Below are 15858 nucleotides of genomic sequence, written 5' to 3' on the forward strand. Positions count from 1 at the left end.
AAAGGAGCAGCCTAGCTACAGGAGACTAGGAAAGGAAGAGCAAGAGAAACGTTCAAAACTTTATAAATGCTGCCGAACCCTACTTAGGCTTCAGGTGTAGTTTCTGTACAGTCCATCTTAAACCTGTCGAGAAGAACACTAAGTCCATGGTGTGCCCCCCAAGTGGTATGGCCTCTCTAAGAGGGCAGGGCCACGGATGCTGAAAGCCTGTGCCAGTGGTGGAGCCTGGCAGGGGAGTGGAAGGGCAGTTCGAGAAGGCTAGTTCAGTTCCTGTTACATGTTTAATAAAGACAGTTGTAACCTTCGTCATCTCCCGTGAATTATTGTATGCAGTGTGGGAGCGGGTACCAGTAGCTACAAGACTGAACATGGCATGAGACACAACACTACACTATACATTCTCACCACAGAGCTACCCGTTGTTACATGTTAGATTTTTGATTCTGCACTTTCTTTTGTTTTTTTGAGATACATCTGATGCAAGAAGACTGGTGTACTGATTGGCATACAGACTGCCCTACAGCTGAACACCCAAGCCAAGCGATTGCAAAGCATAATGCCTCAGAGTGCCGGGCATGATAACAGCTCCGCCTGAGAATGTACACAGCAACGATGCTGCCGGCTCAAGTCCCAAGGCTGCTAGAGACTGCCTCGCAGAAACAGTCTGCTGTTACAAAATGTACTTTGTTTCCCCTTGTTCGCCGAAATAACATGTTTATTAACATACTTGCTGTTAATGGGTGGGGAATAAGATGTAGCTACTCCATTGTACATAAGGATGAGCCAGTCCTGGGAGGGGCAGAACTGAATGCAGCCCTCCCAGGCACTGGTGTGTGTTAGCCTTACAGCGCTTTTCACCCCACTTCTGGAAAGAGCAAGACAATGCATTTCAGTGCCCGACAGGGATGGCTTGCTGGCCCACGGCAAAAGAAGGCTGGCAGGAGCACATGGACATTAATGAGGCTTATTGGGAGAAAAAACAGAAAGAGGAGCTAAAGAAGGAGCAGTTTAAACAGATGGATGTGAAAGGCACACAGTGGGAGGATTGTCTGGCGTTTGTTCTCCATGGACACTTGGGAAAGTAATCAGCGACCAGCGACCAGGTATTCACCATGCAAGATGCTACTTGGGAAAAATATGACAATCACTGACAAGTTGCTGCTGACACTGACTGCGGGGTGCACCTAGGGTCTGGGAGGTACTAGGGGATGACTATATACTCGAAAGTAAGAGAAACATTGACTTTGACTTGGACAGTTCAAACAAACATGACAGACACATGAAGGGAGTGTTGCTGAATGTGAGAGTGACAGGGATGCTCAGAGCCAGAAAGGGAGGGACATGTAGTTATGACTGCTTTCTTTTTTTTAGATGCACCCTAGATTATGGCTGATGCTAATAGGTTGGGGTGTTTATGCAATACAGTACAGTGAATGAATGGCTTTTGATGAGTTGAGACATAAATAAGTTGTCTTAGTTTGATAATGTTTTTTTTATTTTTTTGCTTCCTTATTGAGTTTGTATGTATCAGAATAGTTTTATTGCAGTGTGCTTTATGTAAAAGTAGTGCAAGGCTTTGGTCAGCGATTCATAGATAAAATTAGAAGAGAGGAAAAAAGTGGGAACATGTTACTTGTTGCGTTTCTGATTCTGCACTTTCTTATGGTTTCTTGAGATACAGCTGATGCAGGAAAACTGGCGTACTGATTGGCATACAGACTGGCCTACAGCTGAACACCCAAGCCAAACGAAGAACTGTGGAATGCGTAATGCATCAGACTACCAGGCATGATAACAGCTCTGCCTGAGAATGTACACAGCAATAATGCGGCTGGCTCAAGTCCCAAGGCTGCTAGAGGCTGCCTCGCAGAAACAGCCTGCTGTTACGAAATCTACTTTCTATCCTCCTGTTCAGCGAAATGCCCTGTTTGTTATCATACGTGCTGTTAATGGGTGGAGAATAAGATGTAGCTACTCCATTGTACATAAGGATGAGCCAGGCCTTGGAGGAGCAGAACCGAATGCAGCCCTCCCAAGCACTGGTGTGTGTTAGCATTACAGCGCTTTTCACCCCGCTTCTGGTCCCTTGTGTATTATTTGTGTCTGAGTGCTGAGTGCCTAGAATGCAACAGGTGCTGTGCGGGAACTGGATGAGCACTGGTATGGGGGGGAGCAGGACGAGCATGTAACACCCGTCCGTCTGTTTGCATGTAGCACTCTATACACCTCTTATCTATGTAACTGCGTTCCTGTAATTACTGTATCTATGTAACCCTCTCTCTATGCATGCTATCCATGTAATCTGCGCTCTGATGCCTCAGGGTTTGGCGCGCATTACAAATGTTAAACAAATAAATAAACAGTCCTGCTATATAAAATTTGCGCTTCAAATGTGGAAACTCCACAACCACTTAAAATGCAGATTGGGTCGTTGAGATGGAAGAAAGGACTGATGCAGGAATACACTGGTAAACCCAAGCTTTTCTGGAAGCTTAATAATCAAATCGCATCTCGCGCCTTGAAACACTTGTAGTATAGGCGCGTTACAAATGCCATATCATATCATTTCACCGCCTTCGTAAGAGCGATAAATGTCTAATATCCAACGGGCCGTCAGAAATGCAAATACACAGACAGTTTGGACGCTCATCACACAACATACGGCTAAACAATCTCCACAAAAACGATAAAAGAAGTTCATCTGACAATTAGCTCAGCTGGGGCAAGCGCCATGACCACTTTCTGCTTAGAACGCTACTTACAGTTGCCATTAAACCAAACCCCGAAGGGCATAGTCAAGGGCTTGAAATGGTTGCACAGCCAGCACGATGGCCAGAGTTCACACGTTTAATCAAAACACGTCAGCATATTTTGTCCCTTTCAATGTTTTGAAGAACCATTTTGATTTGGTTATCGATTGTGCAAATAACATCATGCAGTGGTGACTGGTGATTTATTTTAATCGCTGAGGCAAAAACATTTCCCATGAATATGCATTACTAACAGAGCGTAGCAAGGGAGACCTAACCTAACAAAAGGGAATCCGGAGGGAGGCAGAATGCTGGGGCAGCCCTGGAACCACTGACTTCAGCATGCTAAGCTGCCCCTATATGGACAGCACAGCATGGGAGAGGGAAGAACGTCAGAGTTGTGAACTGCACAGTAATACCATCCACCACTCTATATTCATCATCCTATCATGTCATATTACTACACCGACTCTGCCCTACCGGTTTTCCATCATGCACAGAGCTCAGTCGTTGTCCTCTAGTCTAACCTTGCCTTGTGTGTGGCAGTTTGGCCCCCTTCTATTGCCCCTGTACATAGCTACTTGGGGTGGTAGTCTAGCATGGTAGGTGGTGCATGGCAGTTTGTGGTGGGGTCTTGCACGTGGCTGTTTGTGGTGTTTGTTGGTGCGTGGTGCATGGCTGTTTGCAGTGGTAAATGGCTGTTTGTTGTGGTGCATAGCTGTTTGTGGTGGTGCTTGGTGCGTGGCTGTTTGTGGTGGGTGGTGGCGCCTGGGGCATGGCTGTTTGCGGTGGGTGGTGGTGCCTGGTGCGTGGCTGTTTGCTGTGGGTGATGGTGCCTGGCGTGTGGCTGGTTGCATATAAAAAACTAAAATCCCACTCAAACCTTTGATGCAAATGCAATAGTATTTTTCAATGAAATTGTAATTTTCATAGTTTAGTTATAAGCCAGGACACCAGAAAAGATTTTAAATGTAGAGTATTTGTTTTTTGTTTTGTTTGGTTTTGATATTGGGAGTAACATGATTTTTATTTTGGACTATTAGGTGGCAGAGCCACTTATAAGCTACAACGATTGCATTAGAGTACAGAAAGGGAGACTGAGCTTGAAAGTGTTATTTGGTTATTTGCCCACCCATGGGTCAATGGCCATGCTAATCCCTATGGCCATTCCCACCCAGTTCCTGCCCCTACCCGCCCAACACAGCACCTCATGGGAACACTTTGGGCTTACTTTATCAATCCATACCATCAAACTTTGCATTCCGCTAACTGGAGCTTGTGGTGGTTGGCTCCATTCATCACCTGTTTAGGCGCCGATGTCTCCGCCCTGATACCTGTGATGCCTTCCTTGCAATCCCGCTCATGAGGCCAGCCTTCACTACGCTTTCCACCCTCCCTGCCTGTTCTCAATGACACCTTGGGCAGGAACACACAGCCTGTGTTGAGATTGGCAGAAAGAGGCCCTTCTGGTCTGTTGGCCTCTCTGCATTTCAAAGATGGCCACTGCATTTCACATCTGACTATCGCTGCCTCTGTGGACCTCACTATCTGCCACTGGTAGCGATGATTGGCTACCTACAAAAGCATATCTGGCCTATTGGGGACCAGCAGGTTTTAGCCGGCCCCCTTCCAAAGGCCCACTTTCTAAAGCCCTGTCCACTGCCTGGTCATCCTGAGAGTTCCTCCTACATCCCTCACCAGGTCAATGCCTGTTGCTGTACTGTTATCACACTTGCCACCAATTTGAATTATGCGGTGCCCCCGTGCATGTACTGTTTTCCACCTCTGCTGCCAATTCAAATTTAGCCTGCCCTTGTGGCTGTGCTGTTACCACCCTTGCCGCCAATTTGAATTCTGCTGTGCCCCAGTGGCTGTTCTGTTTTCCACCTCTGCTGCCAATTCAAATTTAGGGATACAGGAGGGAAAGCCCCAAATTATAGCACAGGACAAAGGGCTATCAGTAGAAGAAAAACACGAAAGGGAGTCCTGTCTAAAAAAGCAAAGTTAATTGCAATTTAATTATATGCAAAAAGAATTTAAAGTGTATCTGCTCCTCTATTGTAGAATAATTTATGCATATCCAAAGGATAAGTGTACGGGCAAAGGGGAAGGTAATACACGCACTCAATAGATTAAATAGAATAGAAACTGAGAGTAGTTTTAATTTTTTCTCTTCTCAGTCATTCAACAAAAACTGGATTTATGAATTCCAGTAAGTAAGGCAGACATTGCATATAAACAGTTATACAATTATTCCGCATTACAAAAAGAGAATGCTGCATTGAAAACTTTTACGGCACATGTGTAACAAACTTAGGTGAGTGAATACATAAAGATACCGTGTAATGACGTTTCAAAGAGAAAGGTACATATACAGGCTCAGAATATTTACACATTTAACACAGACATATATAAACAACATGAACCATTGTTGCTCTAAGCACAGAACCTTGGATAGGTCTGACAAAAGCCAGGCTAGAGGGTGACCAAAGTGGATCAATTCAAATTTAGCCTGCCTTTGTGGTTGTACTGTTTCCACCCTTGCTGCCAATTTGAATTGTGCTGTGCCCCCGTGGCTGTACTGTTTTTGACCTCTCCTGCCAATTGAAATTTAGCCTGCCCTTGTGGCTGTACTGTTACCACACTTGCTGCCAATTCACCCTCCTCCACATCACCTATGGCACTCTGTTTCTCCCATCTTCTCTAACTGCTTCTCCACTGACTATTCCTCCCTTCTGGCTAAGTCTGGTAGGAAGAAGTTCAAGAAGGACATCTTGACCTCACACCCCAGTCTCCCTATCGCTGACACCTACACCAGCGCTTCCTCCAGACAAACCCTCACCGACATCCTCTTTGTCGTTCCATCACCTGATATTTGGACTCCTCACATGGTCTTTGTGCTCTCTCCTTTCTCTTCTTCTCCCATTAATGGTGGCACCCGGTGGGAGGCCCTACTGGACCCCTTCCACTCCTCTAAGGTAATCATTAATGTCTACCTTAATGGTGCTGTCCTGGTCCAAGGTCCTCAGGACAACCTTCTCCTCTTTGATAGACGCTTCCTGCACCTCATCAACTTCCTTCCTTCTCCTGCTGTGCCCTCTCTCTCCTCTCCGGCTTCCTTGCCTCCCACCTCTTGCTCCTCCTTGGCTACCTTGCCCTCTCCTCCTTCCTCCTCTGCCCCCTCAAACTCCTTCTACACCTCCGCAGGGCATACCTTTGATTTGTACCCCTCCCCAGAAGTCTTTCAAGGCTGGCAACCTTCTCCATATTGCCACTCTCGACTCTCAGTCGGCTGTCAAACACTCCTCTGACATCTGCCATCTCCTTGAAGAACTCCTCGGTCACCAAGACATGGTTCATGGCCAGTTCTGTCAAGAGCTTTGACACTCACCACCCTGACGGCTACAAGATCCTCTCCATGCCCAGAACCATCCGTTCTGGTGGCAGTGTAGCCTTGATATTCCCAGAGTGTATTCCTGCCTCTGTGATTCCCATGCAGGCCTACTCCTCCTTCGAATGCCTTGTCTGTAGGCTTTCTCTCTCTCCCGAATACTATCTCACCATTGCTACTATCTGTTGGCCACCTGGTCAGACTACCTCTCTCCTCTCCGAATGGACGGACCTCTCCTCCTCCCTCCTGGCCTTGACCACTCACACTCTGGATGTTCTCATCTCCTCTGACCTCCCCCTCTCTAACCATCTCACCATTCCTCTCTCCTGGAGTGATCACGTTCTCCTTTCCGCCCATCTCTCCCTCTCTATCCCGCAGACCAAGCCTGCTCCAGCACTGCCACCTACCTTCTCGATCATCCGGCCCATGAAGTGCGTGTCAGTTGAGGCTTTTGCTGCCACTTTCTCTCCCTCTTCTCCACCGCTGGCTTACTCTCATCCTAGCACTGCCCTTGCCACGCTCCACTCTGCTATCTCTGATACTCTCGATGTTCTTGCCCCTGTTATGCGGATCCGCTTGAAGCCCAAAGCCAAGTGCATCTCTTGGTACGACTCTGACCTAGTCACCCATAAACGTAAATGTAGGGTAGCTGAGAGGAAATGGCGGGCATCTTGCATGTCCTCTGACAAACTGGTCTGCCGTCTGCTCCAAAGGCAATCCCTGCTCTCTCTCCGCACTAAGAAGAGAGCCCACATCCAAGCCTGCGTCTCTGCAGCATCTACCAACTCGGCTGAACTCTTTAAAATCTGCAAGGAGCTAGCCAATCCTGCAGCGGTCTCTACTTTTCCAGTCCCCTCCCAGGTCCTCTGCATGGCCCTAGCCTCTCATTTCATCTCTAAAACTCAGCACATCCTGTCCACCCTCTCGTCCTCTCCCCCTCTTGCCTCATCTCTCTCTGCTACCTCTGCCCCCCCTGCAGCTGCCTCTCCTCCCTCTTTCTCTTCCTTTCCTCTATTCTCCACTGACGAGATTTCCAGACAAGTCCGATCTATGAAAGTCTCGTAAAAACAGGTTCCTCCCTGTGCATCCAAAACCATCAAGGAACTGATTGACACCCTCACTCCTGCCCTGGCTGACTTCTGCAACCACTCCTTCGCCTTTGGAGCCTTCCCCTCCCCTCTGAAGCACTCTCTTGTGCACCCTCACACCCTCTTCTCAAGCAACCCACAGCCGAGCACTCCTGTCTGGCTAACTATCGCCGATCTCTATCACTCCTTTCCTGGGCAAACTCCTGGAAAAGCTGCCCATCTCCCAGCTTAATCTTCACACTGATTCTGTTGGCTGTCTCCATGACCATCAGTCTGGTTTCAGAGCCACCAGAAGCACAGAAACTGCTCTCCTGAACCTCTGTGAAGACCTGCTCTCCAACCTTGATTCTAATCTCCCCTCTGTCCTCATCCTACTTGATCTCTCTTCTGCCTTTGAAACGGTCAACCATGCCATCCTGTTTAACCACCTCAGTGATAACCTGGGTATCACTGATCCAGCCCTGGCCTGGCTGACCTCCTTCCCCTCCAAACGAGCCTCCCAGGTCCAATTTGGGTCCTTCCTTTCCTCTATCTCACTCTCCACTTATAGTGCTCCCAGGGGTCTAACCTCTCTTCCTGGCTTTTCAAACAATACCTGGTACCCCTTGCCTACTGCATTGCTGCTCTGTGACCCAATTTCCAGTGCTATGCAGATGATACTCAGCTCGTTATCAAGCTCCCCTCTGCCTCCTCTTCTCCCTCTCTCATCTTTGACTGTCTGTCTGCAATCCATCTGCTGCAATCCAGGAGTGATGTGCCACCAACGACCTCTGCCTTAATGCCAGTAAGAGAGAGATCCTCCTCATTAGTACTCCTGCACCTTCCGTTCCTGTCACTCTCTGGCCGGCCTACGTTGGCCCTCTCACTGCTCCCACCTGTGAGGCTAAGAACCTCGGGGTCATCTTCAACTCCATGCTTTCCTTTTCTCCACACATCTCTGACATCTCTAAGAAGTCAAACTACCAACTGCACCTACTCAGAGGTATTCTTCCTTTCCTCTCCTTCCCCAAGAAGCTCACTGTCTCTAGAGCTCTGGTTCTCTCCAGGCTGGACTACTGAAACAGCCTCTTTCAAAATCTTCCTGCTACTACTCTCCGCCCTCTGCATCTCATTCAGAACAGGACTGCAAGACTTGTCCTTGGCCTCAACCACTGGGATCATATCTCTCCAGGCCTGAAAGCTCTTCATTAGCTGCCATTGTCTGCAAGGATTAAGTTCAAGACCCATTGGATTGTCCACAAGGCCTTCTGGGGCCTGGGTCCGCAATACCTTCAACTCCCCCTTCGGAAATACCTTCCTACTTGAGCTCTTTGCTCCTCCAACTCCCTCAGGGTCAGTCGCTTCTCTAAGCAACGAGTTGGGAGTAGATCTCTTTCTTCGGCAGGGGCCTCCCTCTGGAACAGCCTGCCTGTCGCTCTGAAACTTGGGGAGAACCATCTTGTGTTCTGGAAGCACCTCAAGACCTTCCTCTTTACTTCTGCCTTCTCTCTTCCTCTCCCCTGCTTATCTGTCTGTTTCGGCACTGGCACCTGGCTACCCTCTGATTTCTGGCCCAGATCCCTGCCCACCCAGCCGCATACCCACACTGCCTCATGGCAACCCTTGCACTTGGGTCTGTATCTGCAACCCTTCAGTCCCCCTCCTGCACTTATTACACACCGTTTGCTTAGATCATGTGTTCAGCACTTTCCACTCCCACCCCGCCCCATACACTCTCCCCTTTCCCTCTCCCCTGCACTTGTGTGTTCTCAATGTCACTGGGCCTAGTAAGATCATTGTTTCTGTCCTCTCTTGTACCCCTCCCTTGTCTCGTCGTGCCCTGAAATACTTGTGTACGGGCGCAATATAAATAAATGATCATATCATATCATTCAAAGTGCCTGCCACTGTTTTTTCAAAGCAGGCTTAGCTCTGTGCATGTCCTACACTCAAGTCCTATATTAAAAAGTATCCACAAAAGTCAAAAACTGTTGGCCTCGCCAATTCTTGTTTGTGTTGCAGTTCCATCTGGCGAAAGTTTCAGCTCCATTGGTCATTTAATTGAGTTTTGTGAAGGGGCATTACATTTTCTGGTGTATTCAGATAGGCATGCCTGTAGGTTTGCTGAAATGGCATGATCGGCTGGTGTTTTGAGTCATGTATTCGCTGGATAGTTGTATTTTTCTTTTTGTGGGCATTTTTGTATCGATTAAAGTAGACAAACGTTAAAAATATGTCAGATTGTTGTCAAATAATTATACAATTTTATGTTTTGATAATAACACATGACTTTATTTTGGTTTTCCCTTGACTGAATCCATTCCGGATTGCCCAATGTCCCAGCATGAACCAAAGAAACCACTAACTGGTTAACTGGAATTTCACCAGGCATATGTGAATTAGATTGTGAATGTGTTTCTTGTATTGCTTGTAGACAAATGTTAAGCTGCTTGATTTGTGTACTTTATTTTCAAACTTGATATAATTTGATGTGATTTTGAAATGTCGGCGCGGGAAGTCTGTGAGTAAGTGTAGTCTACCACAGTAATGGGAAGGGGAAATGGTACTGCATGAGCCGACTTTCCCATCTGAGCCTTTTACCTGCTGCAGAAGATGGACATGTAGGCACAGTAAAACTAATTAACTCCGTACCCACTCTCCACAGGTTTTGCATTGCGCTCCTACTACTGTTTAAATACATTCCAAGACATTAAACAAGTGAAAAACACCCTCTGAATCATTGTGGGATATTATAAATTAAATAAGAAAATTTAAAAAATAATTCCGATCCTGCACTCAAACTCCCAACCTCAGGTATTAGAGCCCTAGAGTCTACCACTTTACTAACTATCTGCATGGTGTTTGTTTTTGATCCAGTTGTTATCACCTTATCACCTTTTCAGACAGCAGTTTTGCTAGTCCTTCTTCACTGTCAGTGTATTCCATTCAGTGTTATGCCACCTACATTTCTCTTCGCATCACCTAGAACTCGTTCTTCTCTTTGCTTCAAATAGTACTGCAGGCATTATTAAATAACTTTAAGCAATTGCATGGTTTAAACCACTTAAAACACAAGCGTGCCACAGCATGTCACCAATCTCTGGATTAGCTGAGGTAAAATGTACTATTTAAATAACTTCAAAGACATTAAACAAGTGCAAAATACCCTCTGAATCATTGTGGGATATTATAAATTAAATTGAAAAAACAAAATCAAATTCAGAAGCTGCATTTGATCTCCCAACCTCATGCATTAGAGCCCTAGCCTCTACCACTGTACTAACTGTTTGCATGGTGTCTGCCATTGAGCCAATTCTTATCACCTTTTCAGACAGCAGTCCTTTTTCACTGTCAATGTATTCCAAACCATTTCATGCCACATACATTTCTCTTCATATCACCTTGAAATCGGTCCTCTCTGTAGAAAATGAATGATATAAAGAAGGAGAACAGATCAGTCATGTTCAAAGATCAGATCTTCCTCAGAGAGTTAGCGAGGATAGTGGTGCGCTTGGCCTCCTCCATCCAAGCAACCTTTCCCGGGCCTCTCCATTACCATGCCCTCCAGTGCCTCAAGATTCAATACCTCTGACAGGGAATGTCTTACGAGCACACTGTACCGTTGTTGCACGGGATGACAATGGAACTGGCCTGGTGACGTGGAAAGGAAGGTCAGTTTTCAGCTCTGCTCTGGACCTGGTGATAGGGTTGGATGCCAGCCACAGGGGTTGGGTAGCCTGCTGCGGGGAGAGTTGACGACAGGAGGGTGATGGTCCTTAGAGGAATCCAGACTTCACATCAACTACCTGGAGCTGTTAGCGGGCTCCTTCGCAATCAAATTTTTAACCTGGGACAGAGTGCAATGCTGCTTATTTATTAAAATGGGCAATGTCTCGGTGGTACGATACATCTATCGTCTTGGAGGTATGAACTCAAAGTGGTTAGCATAGTTAGACAAGGATTTATGGCATTATCTGCTTGGAGAAGGGCTGTGTCACAGAGAAGTACCTTCCAGGAATCAGCAACCAAGTGGTGGTCTGGAACTCCAGACAACTCAGGGATTCCAGCAACTGGAAGTTGAACAGCTCAGTTTTTCGTGATCGTGAGCTGATGCAGAGGACAGGTCCTTGCAAGACGGACCTCTTTGCTTCCAGGTTTAACCGCCAACTGGCTAAAAACTATTTGTCAGTCTTTTAGAGGCTACTGGCGCCCAGTGGTATTAGAGATGATAGTACGTTGAAATGGCAGCTCTAATTCAAAATACAGATACCCTCAGGCTGACCAGGGTGTGAAAGTAATGAAAACACAAAACAAATTCTGTATTTTTGAAATGGCGCCTTTATTTAGCATTTACGTTATCTATTTGTTGCAATGTTTGTCTTGCAATAATTTTGTCCGATGGTATCTAATTCCACATTCTTCTTAGTTTGGTTCCTCGGTTCCTCGACACGTGTTTCCCCGTCTGTGTGTCTGACGGTTCTTCAGGAGGTTCCTTTTTTGCCTTGGATTCTGTTAATAGTCACAGAAATCTGATTTGAATTGATGTGTAAAATGTCCTTAGTTAGGTTTTGTTATTAATCACAGTTCCACTTTAAGAGTTCTTTTGTTGTTCCTGGATTCTGTTAATGGTCACAGTTCCCCTTTGAGAATTCGTATTTCTTATTTCATTTAGTTTAGAAGTCACGAAGGTTCCTGTTTAAGTTCTATTCTGTTGATAGTCACAGAATTGTTTGAATGGGTAAGTTGCTTCTGGAAAAGAAACCCACATTGAGGTTTTTAGCAGTTGTTATTCATAAAAATGCTCACACATTTCTAGCTGGTAGCATGTTAATTTTATAACTGACTGAGCATTTCTTTTTACAAGAGAAGGGCAGGAGAAAACTCTGTGTACTGTTTTGCACAATAGCGTGATAGTACAACACCACTGCGTGTTTAATTTTAGAGCGTTGTTGTTAGCAACAATTTTTCAATTTTGTTTAAGTTAAAAGGTACCTTGTATCTCTTTGGATTCGCAACAGGAAATGTTTGCTCAGTTCATTCGAAGCAGCCTTTGTCTAAACCCGAATCTTGTCTCAGTTGCCTAGATACAGAGAGCGCAGTGTATTGAGACAGATTCTTTTTTAGCATAAATTCAGAGTTAACTCATATGAATTGGTTAAAAAAACGTTGGTGCTGAAAAACAAACTTTGTTTTTACCTTTTGCATTCCTTTTCTGAGTTTGCTGTTGCCTCTGCTGTTCGCCGGTCCGTATAGATGTTCCTTGTTGTAGTTCAGAGCTCCGGTCACATGATTATGTGTCTGTGCGTCCGATGGCATTCTTTCACGCTACATATTAATACTATCCGCCATTTTGTTTTGTCAACGGATTTATTTATAAATCTGCCGTAGTTTCATGCATTTTACGTTTACTTTTTCTACTTTGTGTTGATGTCAAAAATCTTCAGAGATCTTCTATTTTTCAAACAATTACATTAATGTACATTTTTGACGTACTTTTATGTTTCGATTAGTTGTTAAATCTGTTTGTACTGTGGTTTTCTTTTCCTTTTTTGTAACTAGGGTTACTTTCTTGTTTCTACTCCTTTCTATTTCCAGACCATTGTATTTTTTGGTATTCCGTGATTTTGTTACTTGTCCTAATGATAGGCATGCCCAATGATGATATTCCAGGAGTTTCTTTTTTATAGTAATTGGTACATCTCCCGATCTTTATTCAGTCCGGTGTGGCAAGTGTCCAAATAGCAAATCCAAAAAGCTTCTCTTTTTCTCAGAATTTTCTCTAAGTTGCCTCCTCTTGGTGGAGGTATTATTTTCTCAATTTCAAAAAATCTTAGTTTTCCGGTGTCATTTTGTGGGTGATTAATTCAGTAATGATGGGCCAAAGGTGTTTGTGGTACTTGGTTTGAAATCGATCTTATGTGTTCTCCAATTATAGTTTTCAAAGTGCGTATGGTGCTCCCAATGTATAATTTTGTACAGATGCATTGGATTGTATAAATTACATATTTGCTATTGCAATTAATGAACTGTTGAATTTTCTTAGTTTGTCCATTGGGCAGTTTGATTGTAGTTCTTGCATTTTCCAAAAATTTACATTAGTTGCAGGATCCACATTTGTAGTTCCCTTCTAATGGTGCTCTGAGCCACATAGATTCTGGTATAGTGTTTGTTGTACTTTTGTTGATGAAATGAGATGGGCTCAGTATGTTTTTAAGATTTTTAGCTCTTCGAAAGGTTATACTTGGTTGTGAATCTAGTAAGGAATCCAGATTGTTGTATGTTTGTAATATATTCCAATTCTTTCTGAGAATGATGGTAAGTATTTTGTTGTTGCTGTTGTATGTTGTAATGAATCTTATTTTTTCATTTGTCGAAGATCACTTGGGTTTGTTCATTAGAAGGTAATTTCTTGTTCTTTGATTTGTTTTAAGATAGCTTTTTGTTAGAAGGTTATGATTGTAACCTCTATTGAGGAATTTCCTTATTCTTTCCTTAGCGTGGTATTCGAAGTCATGAGTTTTTGTGCAGTTTCGTTTAATCCTAAGTAGTTCTCCGTATGATATATTTTTGGTAATATGATGAGGGTGGTTACTTGTAGCATGTAATATGCTATTGACTGCTGTTTCTTTGATGAAAAGTGTGGTATGAATTTTATTGTCTTCTGTATATAGTTTTAGATCCAAAAAGTTAATGTTGCTTTTGCTATATTGAATTGTTAGTTTAAGGTTATAATCATTGGAGTTCAGGTACTGGTGATACTCTTTAAGCTCATTTTCTGTTCCATTCCATATCATGATAATATCGTCAATATACCTGCCCCAATATGTTACTTGGTTGGTTTTGCTGAAAAATTGTTGAATCCATGCATGTTCTGCTTCAAAATGCCCCATATAGAGGTTGGCATATGCTGGGGCGTATTTTGCCCCCATCACTGTTCCTTGAATTTGTTTGAATATTTCCTGGTTGAAAGAAAAGATGTTGTTGCAAAGTGTAAAATCTAGCATCTCTAAGAGCATCTGGTTTTGGTCTAAGTATGATATGGATCTTGTTTTAAAGAAATATTCAGTAGTGAGTAAGCCCTTTTCATGGAGAATGCTAGTATAAAGACTTGATACGTCTAGAGTTACTCGCCAGAAGTTAGATTCCCACTCCATATTTTTAAATTGTTGTATTATGTGTTTGGTGTCTTTTATATATGAAGTGAGTCCTGCTGCCAATGGTTGTAATTGGTAATCAATATACTCTGAAATCTGCTCTGTTAGAGACCCAATGCTGTTGATTATGGGTCTACATTGTGGTAGTCCTTCAAATGCTTTATGTATCTTGGGCGTAAAGTAAATTGTGGGCATGATGGGGTGAGGGATATTCATGTACTGGTATTGTTCATCTGTTAATAATCCAATGCTGTTCCAATATTTACTCATCATTTGCCAATCTCCCTTAAGTTTGAATGTAGGGTTAGTGGTTAGTTTTGTATAGCATTGTGTATTTCCCAAGTGTTGGTTTGCTATTGTTATGTTGTATGATGTTCTAAGTAGAACTATATTTCCACCTTTATCTGCCATTTTCGCTGTTATGTCTGGGTTGCTTTTAAGATTTTTCATTGCCGCTTTTTCTGCCATGGTTAGATTATACCGTATTTTGGGTTGTTGTTTTTTCAGATAAACTTGTCTCAGATCTTTTTGTACTGCTTTATAGAAGGTATCTACCACATTGCCTTCCTGTAGTTGTGGGGTGAATGTGGATTGGGGTTTCAAATGGGTGTTGGCTGATAATCCAAGGATTATCTTCTGTTCTTCTGAAAAAGATTGTACCGTATGGATATCTTCTGATTCTGGTAGATTTAGAAGCGTCACAGTTTTTAATACATGGTCCACTGATAGCTCCGATATTGGTTTTGTTGGCCGTTTTTGGTTGGTATTTGTACAGTTGAGAAAATGTAGTTTTAATTTCAATTTCCTGCAAAAACGGAAAAGATCTGTATTTATGTCAACATAATCCCAGTTGTTTGAGTGACAAAATGAAAGTCCCTTATTAAGTGCTTGAAATAGTTCTGGTGAGATATATGTGTTTGTCAAATTCATAGTTAGGTTTTCCTCTGTAGCTGCTGGTTTTGCGACCTTGTTTGCACTTCCTCTGTGTTGTCTTTTCGATTGCTTTTGTACATACGATCTGCGTCCCCTTGAGCCTCTCCACCTGTATTTAGTTGTGTGTTGGGTATCTTGGCCCAAGTTGGATAACTTCTCATCTTTTTGTATTGTTGGTATTCTTCTAAAAAAGTAGTAGATGGTGGGATTTCTTGAGTATCCGAAGTTATTGTTTTTTCTGCTATTGATTGAATTTGGTCCAAGTCCGTGTCACTAACGGAATCTGAATCTGATGTTGGCGGTGTCTGTTGTGGTGTTGGTTTTTTGGGTTTATTTGTAAATAGTCTTGGCAATGATTTGACTGCTGGTTTCTGGAATATATAAACCCTCTTAAATTTATAGTCCATTTCATCTCTAATAAACTGACACTGCTTTTTCAATGTAGTTGCTTCCATAGGTTGATCTATGATTTTGTCCAAAATTTCGTAATTTTTAAATGTTTTTTCTGGAATGTAAAGAGTTATAATTAGTTTGTGAATTTAGCAGTACCAGGCGGCAAAGGC

Source organism: Ambystoma mexicanum, chromosome 1p (assembly GCF_040938575.1).
Source record: "Ambystoma mexicanum isolate Mex_15411 chromosome 1p, UKY_AmexF1_1, whole genome shotgun sequence".
NCBI classification, from domain to species: domain Eukaryota; kingdom Metazoa; phylum Chordata; class Amphibia; order Caudata; family Ambystomatidae; genus Ambystoma; species Ambystoma mexicanum.